Below are 17,826 nucleotides of genomic sequence, written 5' to 3'. Positions count from 1 at the left end.
ATATAAGAACAATCACAGGACAAAGCAGGATATATGTGGGGTTGTAGGTAGGCTACCTATTTGCACCAATAGCAAGCTCTAGTGCTGACCGTAGACAACCAATGATACTCACACAAGGCGATAAATATGGCAATGCAACTATATGGATGAAAAGATTGCAATGCACTCGAGCGACACTAGCAAAGATCAACGAAACAGGCACCAGATTGCTCAACTACATGTGCAGAAAAGTAAACTAGGCGTTCACTTGAATCTTACTAGCACTTCACTGTTTCTTTTTGGATTTTATTTTTGTAACACACGCAGCTATATAGCTCTTTTTGCTTTTTTTTTGATTTTATGATTCAACTCCTTGATAACTCGGCCAACAGAAATTGCAAAACCCAACGAGCAGCCTGTCGAGCGGTAAAACTAGTCTCTTCTGGGGAAGTTCCTAGTCACGTATATCGAAAGGATGTGTCTATGGTTGGGACAAGCATACTGTACGCTATGTGGACTCGGAGTAACAAAAACTGACACTAGATGAGAGCTGAAACACAAACCTTAACAGTACTAGATGGAAGAAAAAATACGCAAAAACAACTACGAAAAGCAACTAAAACTCAAAATTAGTGCAATCTAAGGCTATGGCAAACCCTAACCCTAACTTTTTATGGTTTTTTCTGGATAGGAAAACACTCACAACTCAACTATGGGGTGGATTGTGGATGGCTTACCGAGGAAACACTGAAAACTGATACCAAGATGATAAGGTGTGGCCCGATCTTCTCAGTAAGCACGGTGGTGATGGTGATCACGGGATGAACACATCGGAGATAACACGATGATGAAGTGGATGATAACTTGTATGACGAAACGAAGTATCTCGATTGGTCCCTGTCGCTAATGCAACAGTTCTCAATCCTGCAAGATATCCGCAACTCCACACACTTGCGCACGTAGTCGCCGACCACGAAACGGTAATTTTCAACCGTCTAATTCCCAATGCAACAACAAATCACACAAGACTTTCAGGGTATACACCAAATCAATGCAATATGGTGTAGAAATTCGATAGAGTTGCAAAGCAATCAACTATGAACTAGGGTTTATCTTAAACATGGTCTGAACCTAATTTGGGGGCGTCCTGGGCACTTATATAGGGGTTCAGGACGACCAGAAGTCGAAAAGATACATAGAAAATCGACCCAGATTGGATCTGGTCGAGACAGACTCGGACTCGGCCGGTCTAGGGGCCGGTCGACCGGGCCTGGGACCGGGTGGTCCAATTTCAACCGAGCCAGGGACCGGGTTGTGACCGGGTGCGGGTCGTTTGGCTCAGTACACCCTCCCGGATGTCACAAGCGGAGGATCCGGTCGGCGCCGGGCGGACCCGGCGTGGCGTCCAGTTGGACCGGGCTGGGGACCGGGCGCGCCGGCTGGTCTGACCGGGCCTGCCGCCGGCCTGGACTTCTTCTTCTTCCCTCGCGTAAGCCTCCCTCTCCTCCCTCGCGCTTCCATGGGATGTCTTCATGTGCAGCTTCATGTCCGGCTCCATGTCCAGCGTCACGTCCAGTTGTTCCTCTTCTCCTCGTGCGATGCTTGCTCCCTCTTCATACATGATCATACATAAGTAATATGACTTAGGCAGTATAAAGTTCTCATCGATCAAAGTATCATTTAGGAACAAATTCACCTATTGTTTGAGTAGCTTCGCACGAGTTCTTGTCATAGGTTCAATCCTGACTTCATTGGACTTGAGCTTCACAACAGCATCGTCTTCATCTTGCAATGACGGAGGTAGTGGTGTGGGGCGTCTCACGTTTGCTTCTCTGCGGACGCTGTGCGTTCGCGCCAAGTGACTGCGTTGGTTGCACCCGGGCCCACTAGGAGGTAAGTAAAATATTTCCTCATTACTATTGATTGGCCAAAAGGACCATCTTTATAGAGATGGTTAGTCGAGTTAACCTAAAACAACAACGGCCGTACCTACTCTCCCTCGCGCGGCCTACCACGGCCTGGGTTACTCGTAGTCGCGCGGCCTACCACGGCCGGGGTTACTCGTATTCACGTGGCCTACTACTGGCAGCCAGAGGCACCGGCGCCGTCGTTGAAGCGCGACCGCCTGATGCACTCCTTGTGCCGCGCACGCCGCCGATCGGACATCTCGTCCTGCCGCCTGCGGCGTTCCACGGCCTCGACCGGAGAGGAGTCCCAGTGGACTCTCTTCGCCGTCTTCTCCACCGCCGCCTCCTCCACCGCCATGTTGGCGTAGTAGCAGGCCCTGTCCCTAGACGATGGCGCCACCACTTCATATGTGGCGGCGATGGCGTCCGCCAGCTCGCGGTTGTCCTGCTCGACCCGCGCGGGCCGGCACCGGTCCCACCGCGCGACCCAATCTAGTCGGAGCATAGGTACACCCGACCCATGGAGATCACATTGCTGCGAGCTTCCTCTTCTGCTGCGCGAGCCTGAAGGCGAGATCGACGTCCCTAGGTAGGCTCTCGAACGACGCGAGCAGAGCCCGCTGGTCGCCGCCGAACTCAAAGCGGATGTGGTCGTCCTCGTCATTGTCGGCGATGTCGTGGATGATGACGTCCGCGGGTGGGGCCGCCGGCAACGGAGGAGCCGCAACAAGGGCGACACTAGCCGCCGCCATCTCCGTCTGCACCTCGGCGAGCTCCGCCCTAGCCTCGGCGAGCTCGGTCTGGAGTTCCACCATGGCCGCTGCCCGCCGCTGACGCTCTAGCGCGCGCCCTGCCGCCTCCACAACCTCTGCCTCCGCCGCCTCCCGATCCAGCTGCTTGGTCTGAAGGGCGTCGGCGGCGAGCTGCTCGTCCTCGAATGCCTCCATCGCGCGGAGCTCGGCGAGGTCCGGACCATCCGGGTGGACTTCGCGGCACATCAGAAAAACTTGATCCCAGCTAAGGTTGTGCTCGACCATGGATGGATGCTAGGGTTTAGGTTGAAATGTGCCCGTCACCCGCGCCGGCGTCCACCATATATAGGCACGATGGGGCGGGAAACAGCGTTCGCGTGTAGGTAGTTTCCCGCGAGCACGAAACGCGTGCGAAACGCGCCAATCTGTTGGGCATGCGCGGGAACTACCGTCGTCGCGCGGGAACCGGTAATCGCCGGCGGCAGGCCTCGACGGGACATTAAACCGCCATTGCCGACCTTGACGGTGTCAGTGCTAAAACATGCGTCCGCACCGCTGGGATACCCCTGATGCAAGCGCGGGAACCGGTAATCGCCGGCGGCAGGCCTCGACGGGACATTAAACCGCCATTGCCGACCTTGACGGTGTCAGTGCTAAAACATGCGTCCGCACCGCTGGGATACCCCTGATGCAAACGGTCATACCGTATGACCGTTCGCAGGCCGACGCAAACGGTCACACGCGGATAATTTGAGCGTTTGAAATACGTCGACCCGTTGGAGATGCCCTAAGATGAAATGAACGATAATTTGGCCAACACGGGACAAAGTGGATTGCGCGGTGTCCGGACCATCCGGACCGCGAGACATTCTGTCTGCGGGCCGACCTAAACGGGCAGAAACATACCGTTCAGATTGCTGATTTGGATCGGGCCGCTAGATATGCCCTAACTTAACTTGGTCGAGTTGTACATGACAACAAATGCCGCGAAGTGTTTACTTAACAAATTACCGTTGTACGTGTGGCCAAGTGGCAATAAGCCAATAACCGTGTGTGGTGTGCCCAACAAAACCATGGGCTGGCCAAGCACCGAGAGGGCGTCGTAGAGTAGGCATCGAGCACACTTCCATTTGAATACCCAAATAAACAAACACGATCGAAGAGTGAGCTTCCCAAAATTTTGCATCCCAGCTGTCGAGGATGCTCCAACCTGAAAAGATGGTGGAGGAACGAGACGCCTTGCCTTTTTCGCTTCAGCAAAGCTTGGGGGGCTGGGACACTCAAACGACGATTTGAAGGTCATTGTTGAGCCTTGCAAACAACTGTAAAGCCGAGAGAATTTTCACAGCGTTCGGAAATTGGCGGCACCCACACAGCTGTAGCTTTCCCCGACTTTCTGGAGATTCTCCGCAGTCACAGACAGTAAAAGACCTCGTTCATGTTTGCGTTATTTTCAGGAAGTAAGAAAGTGGCGTGCTCCCAATTAACACGCCACATTTTTATTTGCAGCGCCAAATCAGAACTTGGAGCCTTGTAGGATGATCACAGATCTGAACTTACGAGAAACTCAATACAGAAAACAGTTATCCTGACCGGATGCACGCCGGCCGGACTTCACGAAATAGCCAACCAGCCAGAGCCTGGAGGTCCATGCATGCATGCAGTTTACCCGCACCGTCCTCCCGATCCCAAACCCTAGATGACTTCCGCCGCCGCTGCCGGTGGCGCTGCCCGGAAAAGCCCGCGGGGCGTGGCGGCGGCGGCGGCCTTCCCTCGTGATGCGGCCGCGACGACGGCTAGGGAGCTTCTCACGATGTTGCGGCGGCGGCCCTCCCGCTTCCCGGATGGCTGGGCGGCGGCAGTCGGACAGGGATGGAGGGGCGGCGGCGCCGCTCCCGCCTCCCATGGATGTACGGGGACGGTGGCCAGAGGAGTGATGCGGCCTCTCCGCCTCCCGTCATCGGCACGCTGGTGGCGGACAGCGCCATCCCCTCCGCCTCTCGCTGGTGTGGGGCGATGATCTTGGGCTTCTCCTGCGCTACGAGGTCGCCCGGGGCAGCAGCCTTGGGTTCGACGGTGAAGGCAGCCTTCTTCTTCGCCGGAGGAGGTCGGCTGGTTGCTGGGGTGGCGGATCACGAGATCCCTCTATCCCGGCGATGAAGATGTCGATGACGAGCTAGCGGCGAAGGGGCCACCGGTGAACACCGCGCCTTGACTTTGTTCTTGGTGGATGATGGCGGCGGCTATTGGCATCGTTCCCCTGCGTAGGCATCATCTTTGCTGGCCTCTCCGTTTCCTCTTGCCGAGTTGGGGACTCGAGGCTGTCGGTGAAAACCGTGTCACGATTCGCGGGCGATGGCGGCGTTAAGCCGCTTCCTTCTTGAAGGCATCGTCGTCGCAGTCCGCAAGTACTCACTCGTGCTGCTCCGGGGGAAACCCTAGATCCAGCCAGGATCGGACGATGACGGCGCTCCCTGCGTCGTGCTACCTCTTGGGGCATCGTTTTGGTGCAGCAGCTGGATGGAGGTGGTTTTTGGTGGAGTGGTGTTCATCTACCACGTTGTCGTCGATGATTCTCAGCGGCGTGGAGCTGCGGGGTATCGAAGACGGGCGAGGACTGCTGGACGCGTGCGGGATGGTGGAGTTGTCTGGTGTTATGGTGACATCGACGGCAGACCTGGAACGGTCAATGCGTTGATCTCGCTTGGAGATGGATTCGAGATAGATGGCGGTTGCGAACTCTGCGATGTGTGCACACCCACAGGGTTTTGCTTTTTTGGATGATATGCGTTGGTGTATCGTCAGGGAGTATGGCTTTGTTCATGGTCACCCACTTCATCGTAGGTATAGCGAGTTGTCGCTGGAAGGAGGCTTCAAGTTGATCTTTCTATTTTCTTTGTAAGACACTGCGAATAATTTAATAAAGCAAAAAGTTGTGGAGAAACTCAATTCGGCTCCCGGGTGCGTATGATCCCTCTACCATAAAAACATATTTCCAAGTGTTAAAAAAATTTTACAAAAAAATTTACATGTACATCTCCATAATATATGTGTATTCGTCAAGTTTCAAGAAAAAATAATATTTTTTGTAGTCTAAGCGAAAAAGATAAATTTTATCTTGTGACAAGTCTTTGTTTTAGCACCAAATTTTGTCTTTTTTACACACGACACATAACATGTCGATTTTTCATGAAACGACTTTGTGAGCGTGTAGTACATGAGGATGTACGTGCGAAATTTTTGTTTCAATTTTTTAACATTTTAAAATGTGTCTAACATATATTTAAAAATAAAAGAAGCATATACTCCCATGTGTAAAACATCACTCAAAGTTGTGTGCATTCTTTAAATGCAGAGACTATGGCTATGCTTCTTATTAATCGAAAAAAAATGTAGTTTATCGTATCCGCCATTGTTACATGAACTGCGCCCCATAGGCCATCGGTGGTGGAGCGGAGCCGCCATTGGAACAGCCAACACGGAGCCTTGCTCCCCGTGCAGCATTTCGGCCGCGCATCGTGAAGCCTGGGAGATCGGTTACCCAATCAGGACCGAATCGGCGTCCCCAACGACGACGTAGTGGATTTTCTTTCTTCAATTCAAGAACCGAGCTTTCCTCCAACTATCGTATTTGCTCGAAGCCTCGCTGCCACATGGGCTAACATGCATAATAAACTGACACATTTTTCAGGTGGCGATGGCGAGAAAATTAAAACAGAAATAAATATGAAGAATGATGAGAATGGAGGAAATAGCAGCAAATAGTGCCACCGAGCAAACAATGAAGACTGAGAACTAATCTGTGATTGGATGGTTAGGGGGCAGTGACATCCTAGAGTTCAAATCCTAGATTTGACACTTTGGTGTTTTATAAAGCAGAATATTCTTCAGTGGGAGGTGATGTTCCCGTTGATAGCGAAACGCCTGTGGTGACTTCGTCAATCTCAAGAACCGCTGGATCCATTCTTCAACGCAGTCTTTTGGAGGTGCTCATAGGGGTAGGGTGTGCGTGTGTGCATTCATACGGGTGAGGGTGTGCGCGTATGTATGAGCGTCTTTGATTATACCGTGTTTCGCAAAAAAAGGAAACAATGAAGACTAAAGTGGTGCGCGACATAGAATAGGAACGAATATGCGCTGCTTAATTCGATGATTACATGACTGCGGTTTCGCACATTGACAAAAATGAAGAAAACAAAGATTGAAAAGAACAGAAGTATTATCATGATCAGGGGGATTCTACAGGTTGATCAAATGAATAATATTCATAATCTCTACTAATTATAAAGGCACGAAGTGCCATTAGAAAAATACATCTCAGCCATCCGTGCATATTGATCTAACAATCCAGATTTGTTCCATCTCCCCACCCCGTGAGATCAATTCTCCCACCCGTAAGGCTAAAATTCAGCCACAAATTAAGGGAAAAAGTAACTTTCGCATATCTCCTACCTCAAACAGCCTACACCAGGCCATCCTCCCACGCCTCTGTCTGTCTGCCGCAGATCCTCATACCCCGACGGCCCGACGCCACACCCTGCCGTCCTGCCGTCCTGCCGTCTACCACGCCAGCCTCCAATCCTCTGCATCTTGCTGGACATCGTCGACGCACGCAGCCATCCTGCAGGAGATCGTCCACCACGCCAGCCTCCAATCCTCAGCATCCTGCTGGACATCGTCCGCACACGCAGCCGTCGGCCACCACGCGAGCCTCCAATCCTCCACGCCTCCCTGCCGCGACAACACTGCATCGCCAGGTCCAGACCACGACTGCACGCACAAGATGCAAAACGAAAATTCAGGTTTCGTACCAAAGAATACAGTTCATACGCCTAATACAACCTCATTTTCCTCATTTGTATTACATATCCAAACTGGTTAATATATCCTGGAGATACCAACCCTCGGCGTGCTGCAAATAGACAATCACATTTCACCACTTTAACTGAAGGTATTTCATAATCGACTCTTTTTGTTGATCTGTGGCTTCCAATGTGTAATATTCTGAAATAAACAACCCATATGGTATCAGAACAGAATGAAATATTTGGCATGACATACAAAATCTTTGCAGTATATCTGACAGAAATTTTATGTATACTTGTACTGGAAATGATGAAATTTTATGTATACTTGTACTGGAAATGATGTAACATTTCTCATGAACTTATTTTGACAGGAGTACTGGTTCGGCCTGCTTTAGGCGATACAACAACCGTACACAGTCACCGTTCGGAAACAACCAAAGGTATAGACGACAACAACATTTTTAAACAGCTTTACTATCCATATGCTTACTGTAAACAGACATGGAAATTTCAGTACCCAAATATTTACTGTAAACACACATGGAGATTTCAATAGCCAAACTTTTACTGTAAACAAACATGAAGCATATGGATAGTAATGTGAAGATTTACTATCCATGTGCTTACTGATGCATCTACTGTATATCATGTAACATTGTTCATGAGCTTATTATGACAGGACAAATGGCTCGGCCTACTTTAAGCGACATAACAAATGTACTCAACAGACGTTCTGATTCAATACAAGGTATAAACGAAAAAAAACTTTCCTATTCATATGCTTACTACTAGATCTTATATATATTCAATTCATCCGCGTAGATGGTCTACAAATTTCGCGTGTTCTCGACAATCAGTCTACACCATCAAACTGCGATCAAAGTAAGAATAACTGATTTTTAATTTCTCAGTTCCGGCTAAAATCGTAACCTAAATCGTTCTTCCGTTTTCATCTAACTGAAGGTCAGAACTCTTTAGCAGCTCCAAGTGCCATTAATAATTGTAAGTCAAGCCTTCAAGAGCAATCAAATAAGCGTGCCAGAGAGCGGTACGCAAATATGAGCGTCGAAAAGAAAGAAGCATATCTAAAAAAAAAAGGCGTGAATACTATCATAAACGAAAGGCTAATATGGAATCCTCTGCTGCTGAAGGGTTGCATTTACATTCTTCCATAGCCAACCCTCGGGTTACAAACGTGCCAACCCAATTGGTTCAGCCTTCTAATCAATTGTCTGAAATAACCGATTCCCAATTGGTTCAGACTCCTATGTACATGTCTCAACAATGCAGTAACCAAATGTTTCAGACTCCTACTATGAATGTGTCTCAAAAGTGCAGTAACCAATTGGGTCAGGTTCCTATGGATGTGTCACAAGTAACCAGTAACCATATGCTCCAGACTCCAATGAATGTTTCAGGAATAGGCAATGACCATATATTTCAGGATCCTATGGATGTTTCTCAAAAGGACAGTAACCATATGTTTCGTTCTCCGATGTATGGACGAAATTTGCTTTCCAGTTTCGTCGATCTTATTGGCAACACTGGTAAACACTTCTGGTGGATCTCCATTATTTTTGTCCTATCTATAAAATTTTGTCTAACCATAAATTTACATATATTTGCTTTTTGCATGTTGTCAGGCCAACATTGTCCTGAAACAGCAGAAACAACAGACCCTACGCACATGAAAGTTAGGGAGGCGGAAAATAAACGTCAAAGGGCTCGATACTGCTCTATGAGTCATGAACAAGTGGAGGCTCTCCGTCAATATAAGAGAAGTTACTACCTAAAAAGGAAAGCTCTGGCTGCTGGTAGTCTTCAGAAATGTGGTTCACTAATTGATGCTGCCGATGTAGGCTCAAGTCCAAGCCAGTTGTTTATTCCATCAAACAATGGTATATTTTTTATTAATAACTTGTTCATAATCGCATTTTAGACTTTCTTTTTTCTATCATTAATAATTTCTACTACCGATGCTCAGAAGGAGACTGTACCAATCAAAGCAACGCAACTGGAAGTAACAACAATGATGATAAAGATATCCAGACTGACACATTGGTAGCAGATCTAGGATTATTTGAACCCTCTAATATCCATCAGAGCATGCCTGGTAATTCACACGTGCAACTGACATTTTGTGTCTACTATTTCCTCAAAGCTAATAATTTTTTTCCTCAAAGCTAATAATTTTGTGTTCCTAGAATGCTTGGACACAGAAGTGAATAACCAAACTCCACCAGATGGTGATATTGACGAGGAAGCAAGGATATTCAGCGGACATCGTACGTATATTTATTAAGCATAATATTATTTTGTTACTAATATTATACTTTAATTTGACGGACTGAATTATTATTTCTAGGTGTTGAATATCAATCGTATCGACAAGAACCACACAGTAACAACGAAGCACAAGTAAATACTATTGCTGATAGCATCATATATAAAAATCTACCAAAAAAACACCATGTTCTAAAAAAGGTTAAAGACTGCGACCACTGTGGAGCTATTAGGTTCCAATTTGAGGGACCTGCATTTTGCTGTAGAAAAGGAAGAGTCCATGTGTTTATTCCGGATGTTCCTGATGAATTGAAAAGGTTGTGGACAAGTCAGGAAGACGACGATGCTAAATATTTTAGATAGAATATCAGATATTTCAACTCGCACTTCTCATTCACGAGTCTTGGAGTTACACTAGATCGCCGAGTTAGCACTGCAGCAGGAACCGACAACTATACATTTCGGGCACATGGAATTATGTACTACAAAATGGATGATCTGGTACCTGGCGATAATGGACCACGACATTTGCAGCTATACATTTATGATAGCGATGAATCATTATCTCATAGGGTCCAGAGGTCACCTTCGGAAAATACTGAGAATACTCGAGCACAATCCATATGTGCAGACTTTCAAGACTTTCGAGTCATATTCAAATATAGATGAGTACAGGATTGAGCTAAACACAAATATAACTTTGGATCAACGTAGATACAATGCACCGACAGCTTCGGAAGTGGCTGCGATATGGGTTGAAGGGAATGATCCGATGAACTGCTTCGATAGGAGTGTTGTCGTGCATGGAAAATGAGGTGATCCCCTGTATATTAGAGCGTACTATGGCTGCTATGATCTCTTGGCATATCCATTATTTTTTCTGGGTGGGGAGACTGGCTGGAATCGTAAGATGCCATATGCTGAGCTACCTCAAGTTTTAGTGGGCAATTCTGATTTACAAGCAGGTGTGTATGACGTACCCGCTTTTATTTATTATTATTTCCGTAGACTGCTATGAACATATATGTTTTTCCGCATTTATCACATTATAATTAGAAAGTCACATTATTTCAGCTCCAGATGGTATGTCTACACAACATGACATACAAAACGATCATTTATGATGACCAAGGCGGTGATTTAACTCGACGAGATGAAGGCCATTGTAACGATCTGTCTGACCAAGATGAAGACCATCGTAATGATTTACCTGCGGGCGATGAAGAAGGCGATGAAGAACATGCTACAGCAGGCATGATCATAATTGATAAATTTATTTCATTTATTTGACAAACATAAACCAAACTAACTGTGTTTTTTTAACCACTTGAGCATGTAGATGACGTCGATGGTAACCCATATCAGGATGCTATAGACCTAGCGCAATCCACTAGATTTGTTAGCGCCAGGGAGTACTACTGCTTCAAGTTACAGATACGGAAGGGGCTCTTTAATATCATCTTGTTCGGCGGCCGCCTCTTCCAACAATGGGCTGTTGATATGTACATCAAGATAGAAACTATGAGGCTTGACTGGTACTCAAAGCCAAGCAATCAAAAGACTATACGAGCTGATCTGTACCAGGTAATTGATGTTATTAATGTTTCACGAATATGCATGAATTGTTCTTATTTCTGATTTTATTTTATTTTGTAGGGTCTGGTTGACACCATTGATGCTGGCGAGGCACGTGGTGATCGGATTGGCAAGAGAATCATTCTCCCGCGAACTTTTCCAGGCGGTGACAGAGACATGCAAAGAAGATTCCTTGATGCTATGGCTATAGTCCAACGTTGGGGCAAACCGGATTATATTATCACAATGACTTGCAACCCGTACTGGGAGGAAATAACAGAGAAGCTATTACCTGGGAAGCTGCCACAAGATCGTCCAGACGTGGTTGCAAGAGTTTACAAGGCTAAGCAGCGAGACATGATGAACTTATTGACGAAGGGCAAGCACTTTGGAGCAGTCGCAGCTTATGTACATGTGACCGAGTTTCAAAAAAGAGGTCTCCCGCATGAGCATATCCTTCTTATTATGAAATCAGATAGCAAGTTAAAGACCCCAGATGACTATGATCGGGTGATATCTGTAGAGATACCTGACAAAGAGAAGTTTCCTGTTCTACATGATCTGGTCGTCAAACACATGTTGCATGGACCCTGTGGTCTGTTGAAGAAAAACTGTCCTTGCATGATTGATGGACAATGTCGCTTCCATTACCCTCGACAGTTTTGCAGCCACACACAGCAGGGAAAGGATTCATACCCCATCTACAGAAGAAGGAAGGATGGGTATGTAGTTAAGATCAGAGGAGCAGAATTGGACAATAGATGGGTGGTCCCATACAACCCATTCCTTCTCATGCGATACAACTGCCCAACATGCTCGAAGCATCAAGGCCGTCAAGTATTTGTTCAAGTACATCTACAAAGGGCATGATAAAGCATCATTTGCATTCGAGAAGGAGGTCATCAATGACGAGGGAATCATCAATGAAATTCGCCAGTACAGGGACGCACGCTATGTATCTCCTCCAGAAGCTATTTATAGGATTTTCTGTTTTCACATGTTTGGTGTTAGTCCTTCTGTTCTGCAGCTCCAGCTTCATCTGCCCAACATGCATTTTGTTGCCTAGAAAGCGGGTGATAATCTGGAAGATGTTGTTGCTAAACCATCATCTTCTAAATCCATGCTTACCGAGTACTTTGATATGAACCATAAATATGCAGAGGCGCGGAAATGGTTGTATAGAGAGTTTCCAGAACACTATAGGTGGATTGCCGGAGATAAGAAGTGGCAGAAGATAAAAAAAATAAGAGATCACAGATTGGACGATTGGTGTATGCACACCCGGCTGAAGGAGAGATGTACTACTTGCAGGTGCTCCTAAGTCATGTCCGAGGTGCCACTTCTTTTGATGACTTAAAAACTGTGAATGGCCGGCTATGTGGTTCTTACAGAAAGGCATGTGAGCAATTAGGCCTTATTGAGCACGACACATCCATTGATGACTGCATGACGGAGGCAGCCACATTTCAGATGCCTTATGCTCTTAGGCGGTTGTTCGCAACTATACTGGTATTCTGTGAGGCAACAGAAATCAGAAAATTGTGGGATAAACATCTACCATCGATGTCCGAGGACTATCGCCGTGATCAACCTAATGAGGCGGCACTTGAGCAGATGGTCCTCAGAGATATCAGGGATCTGGTGCAATCTATGGGTAAGGATACTAAAAGCTACGGACTTCCAGATCTGGTTGAGACAGATGGCTCTTATGAGGCTGATTATAGAGAGGTATACGAGGAAAGACAAGTCACCGCGGACCAAGAACATTTGGATCTAATTGACTGTTTGAACAGCTAGCTGGTTTCAATGACATAATGGATCATGTGATGAACCAAAAAAGTTAGACATTCTTTGTTGATGGTCTAGGAGGCACAGGGAAGACGTATTTATACAAGGTGTTGCTTGCGAAGGTGCGTCACATGGGCCTAATAGCAATCGCAACCACTACATCAGGTATTGCAGCGTCAATAATGCCTGGCGGTCGGACCGCACACTCCAGGTTTAAAATTCCAATCAAGCTCATTGACTACAGCATGTGTGGTTTCACAAAGCAGAGTGGTACAGCAGAGCTGCTTAAACAAGCGCCCTTGATTATTTGGGACGAAGTCGCTATGACAAAGCGTCAAGCAGTTGAGACGCTTGATAGATCACTTCAGGATATAATGGGATGTTCTTTGCCGTTTGTGGGGAAGGTTGTCGTCTTTGGTGGGGATTTCAGACAGGTCCTTCCTGTTGTGACACGAGGGACAAGAGCTCAGATCACTGATGCTACACTGCTAAGATCCTATATATGGGAGAATATTCGTAAGATTCGCCTCACGCGCAATATGCGTGCACAAGCTGACCCTTGGTTCTCTGAATACCTCCTAAGGATCGGCAATGGAACAAAAGATACTATTGGCGACGACTATGTGCGTCTCCCAGACGACATTGTGATCAGCTATACCGAGGATGGGAAAGCAATTAATAAATTCATCCATGATGTCTTCCCATCACTACATGCCAATGCTACGTCAAGAGAGTACATGAGCACACGTGCAATTCTTTCAACCAAGAACGAGCATGTGGATAACCTCAATGACAAAATGATCTCCAGGTTTCCAGGCGAGGAAAAGGTATACCATAGCTTCGACTCAATCGAAGATGACTTGAAGAATAATTACACAATTGACTTTCTAAACTCGATAACACCAAATGGCTTGCCCCCCCATACCTTGAAGGTAAAGGTCAATTGGCCGGTCATTCTGCTACGGAACCTAGACCCTCATAATGGGCTATGCAATGGAACACGACTCATGATCAGAGCCTTTCAGGATAATGCAATCGATGCGGAGATTGTTGGTGGTCAGCATGCTGGAAAGAGGGTGTTCAGTCGAGGATGAATATTTCTCTATATGGGACCTAAACTAACGGAACAATTTTTTTAGATATTCATTCCAATAAACATTGATGACATTCATTGGTACGTAGAAGTTATAAATGCCAGATTAAGATGTATCCAGGTGCTCGACTCGCTAGGCAGTGGAATGCACCGCAAAGATCTCGCTGCTATGGTTAGCAATTAGTCCCACTGCGCCATCTTTTCATGACACTATTTTTGTTATTCTTCACTTCTGATGCTAATACTTTGTCATTTATCCTTGCAACAGCTACAAGGACTGGAAAATGTTTTCACATATGCATCGACGTGCATGGAACTAAGATCTGATAAATGGAAGGACGTAAACATCAAAACATGGAAAATAGAAGAGTGTATTAAGAGGAGCCTACGTGACAGATGGGTACACCTCCTAGCTCACTTTTTGCATCAGATGGGAAATAGAAGAGTGTTTTCACATACCAATTTTTTATGAAAACCTTTCATAATAATATGTAGTACTACCTATTAGGACAGAAGTAGACCGTAGGTTTTTTAATTCCTAGATATGTCGCTTCCGCCCCTTGGTGACCCACAAGTATAGGGGATCGCAACAGTCTTCGAGGGAAGTAAAATCCAAATTTATTGATTCAACACAAGGGGAGGTAAAGAATACTTATAAGCCTTAACAACTGAGTTGTCAATTCAGCTGCACCTGGAAAAGCACTAGTAACAGGGGTGATATAAAAGCAGCAGTAATATGAGAGCAGTAGTAACAGTAACACAACAGCAGTAGCAATAATATGAGAGCAATGGCACCAGAAAATAGTTGATACTACTTCCAATGTCATATAGAAACGAGTATATGATGATGAGAGATGGACCGGGGTTCCCAGCTATCTACACTAGTGGTAACTCTCCAATAACAAGTGTTGGGTGAACAAATTACAGCTTGGGCAATTGATAGGATTGAAATAGCATTAAGGCAGAACATCAAGATTATTAATCATGTAGGCATGTTTTCCATATATAGTCATACGTGCTCGCAATGAGAAACTTGTACAACATCTTTTGTCCTACCAGTAGGTGGCAGCCGGGCCTCTAGGGAATCTATCGGAAATTAAGGCACTCCTTTTAATAGAGCACCGGAGCAAAGCATTAACACTCCGTGAAAACATGTGATCCTCATATCTAAGCCTTCCCCTCCGGCTTGTCCCAATTTCGTCACTTTGGGGCCTTTGGTTCCGGACATAGACATGTGCAAACAACTTGTAGATACAATCTAAGCAATAAGTATAGAGCTTAAATCTAAGATCATGCCACTCGAGCCCTAGTGACAAGCATTAAACATAACAAGATTGCAGCAACAATAATTTCACAACTTTATAGATAGACTAATCATAATGTAACAATCCATCGAATCCCGACAAACACAACACCGATTACATCAGATGAATCTCAATCATGTAAGGCAGCTCATGAGATCATTGTATTGAAGTACATGGGGGAGAGAATACCAACTAGCTACAGCTAGAACCCGTAGTCCATGGGGGAACTACTCACGGAGCATGATGGAGGCAAGTGGCGTTGATGGAGATGGCTTCCGGGGCACTTCCCCGTCCCGGCGTGGTGCCGGAACAGAGACTTCTGTCCCCCGAAACGGAGTTTCGCGATGGTGGCGGCGCCCCTGGAGTCTTTCTGGAGTTTCGTCAATTCCGAGAATATTGCCCGAACAGCCTTTCTGGAACCAAAAACAACACAAAACAGCAACTGGCCCTTCAGCATCTCGTTAATAGATTAGTTCCGGAAAATGCATAAAAACATTATAAAGTGCAAGAAAAACATGTAAGTATTGTCATAAAACAAGCATGGAACATCAGAAATTATAGGTACGTTGGAGACGTATCAGCATCCCCAAGCTTAGTTCCTGCTCTCCCTTGAGTAGGTAAACGATAAAAAAAGAGTAATTTCTGTAGTGACATGCTACTTACATAACCTTGATCATACTATTATAAAGCATATGAGATGAATTTAGTGACTCAAGGCAATGATATATAGTTGCTAACAAATAGATAACATATAGCAAAACTTTTCATGAATAGTACTTTCAAGACAAGCATCAAAAGTCTCGCATAAGAGTTAACTCATAAAGCAATAAATTCAAAGTAAAGGCATTGAAGCAACACGAGAGGAAGATTTAAGTTTCAGCAATTGCTTTCAACTTTCAACATGTATATCTCATGGATAATGGTCAACACAAAGTAATATGATGAATGCAAATAAGCAAGTATGTAAGAACCAATGCACAGTTGACACAAGTGTTTGCTTCTAAGATGGAAGGAAGTAGGTAAACTGACTCAACATAAAGTAAAAGAAAGGCCCTTCGCAGAGGGAAGCAGGGATTAAATCATGTGCTAGAGCTTTTTAAGTTTTGAAATCATATAGAGAGCATAAAAGTAAAGTTTTTAAGAGGTGCTTGTTGTTGTCAACGAATGGTAGTGGGCACTCTAACTACCTCATCAACCAGACTTTCAAGAGCGGCTCCCATGAAGGACGTTATCTCCACCAGCAAGGTAGATCATCCCTCTTCTCTTTTGTTTACACATGTATTTTAGTTTCATTATTTATGGATGACACTCCTCCCAACCTTTTGCTTACACAAGCCATGGCTAACCGAATCCTCGGGTGCCTTCCAACAATCTCATACCATGGAGGAGTGTCTATTTGCAAAATTAAGTTGCTTACTGATAGATCAGGGCAAAACACGTGAAGAGAATTATTAATGCAAGTTAATTAATTGGGGCTGGGAACCCCATTGCCAGCTCTTTTTGCAAAATTATTGGATAAGCGGATGTGCCACTAGTCCATCATGAAAGTCTGTCAGGAGTAAATGACAAGATTGAAAGATAAACACCACATATTTTCTCATGAGCTATAAAACATCAACATAAATTGAGAAGCATTTTGAAGGTTTAAAGGTAGCACATGAAGTATTTACTTGGAATGGCAGGAAATACCACATAGTAGGTAGATATGGTGGACACAAATGGCATAGGTTTTGGCTCAAGGTTTTGGATGCACGAGAAGCATTTCCTCTCGAGTACAAGGCTTTGGCTAGCAAGGTTGTTTGAAGCAAACACAAGTATGAACCGGTACAGCAAAACTTACATAAGAACATATTGCAAGCATTATAAAACTCTACACTCGTCTTCCTTGTTGCTCAAACACTTTTACCGGAAAATATCTAGACCTTAGAGAGACCAATCATGCAAACCAGTTTCAACAAGCTCTACGGTATTTCTCCACTAATAGGTTTAAACTACATGATGCAAGAGCTTAATCATGATCTACTTGAGAGCTCAAAACAATTGCCAAGTATCAAATTATCCAAGATAATATGAGGCATTTTCTGTTTCCAACCAAATAGCAATAAATGCAATAGCTTCCAACTTTTGTCATTGAACATTAAAAGTAAAACGAAGAACACAAGTGTTCATATGAAAAAGCGGAGCATGTATCTATCCCACACAAGGATTGCTAGGATCCAATCTTATTCAAACGAAACGAAAATAAAAACACACAGACGCTCCAAGTAAAGCACATAAGATGTGACCGAATAAAAATATAGTTTCAATAGAAGAAACCTGATAAGTTGATGAAGAAGG

At 45.4% G+C, this 17,826-nt stretch overlaps 1 long non-coding RNA gene across 1 annotated transcript in view; it reads right to left on the bottom strand.

Moving 5' to 3' along the window:
- Positions 1-7,422: 7,422 nt before the first annotated feature.
- LOC124701901 overlaps positions 7,423-17,826 on the bottom strand; it is a 17,282-nt gene continuing 6,878 nt past the window's right edge. Inside the window, exon 2 of the long non-coding RNA XR_007002259.1 lies at positions 7,423-7,642. This is a non-coding gene — a long non-coding RNA (uncharacterized LOC124701901). The remainder of the gene's footprint in view (positions 7,643-17,826) is intronic.

The sequence above is a fragment of the Lolium rigidum genome, chromosome 3 (assembly GCF_022539505.1).
Source record: "Lolium rigidum isolate FL_2022 chromosome 3, APGP_CSIRO_Lrig_0.1, whole genome shotgun sequence".
In the NCBI taxonomy this organism is placed as follows: Eukaryota; Viridiplantae; Streptophyta; class Magnoliopsida; order Poales; family Poaceae; genus Lolium; species Lolium rigidum.
This window is presented reverse-complemented; position numbering and strand designations above follow the sequence as displayed.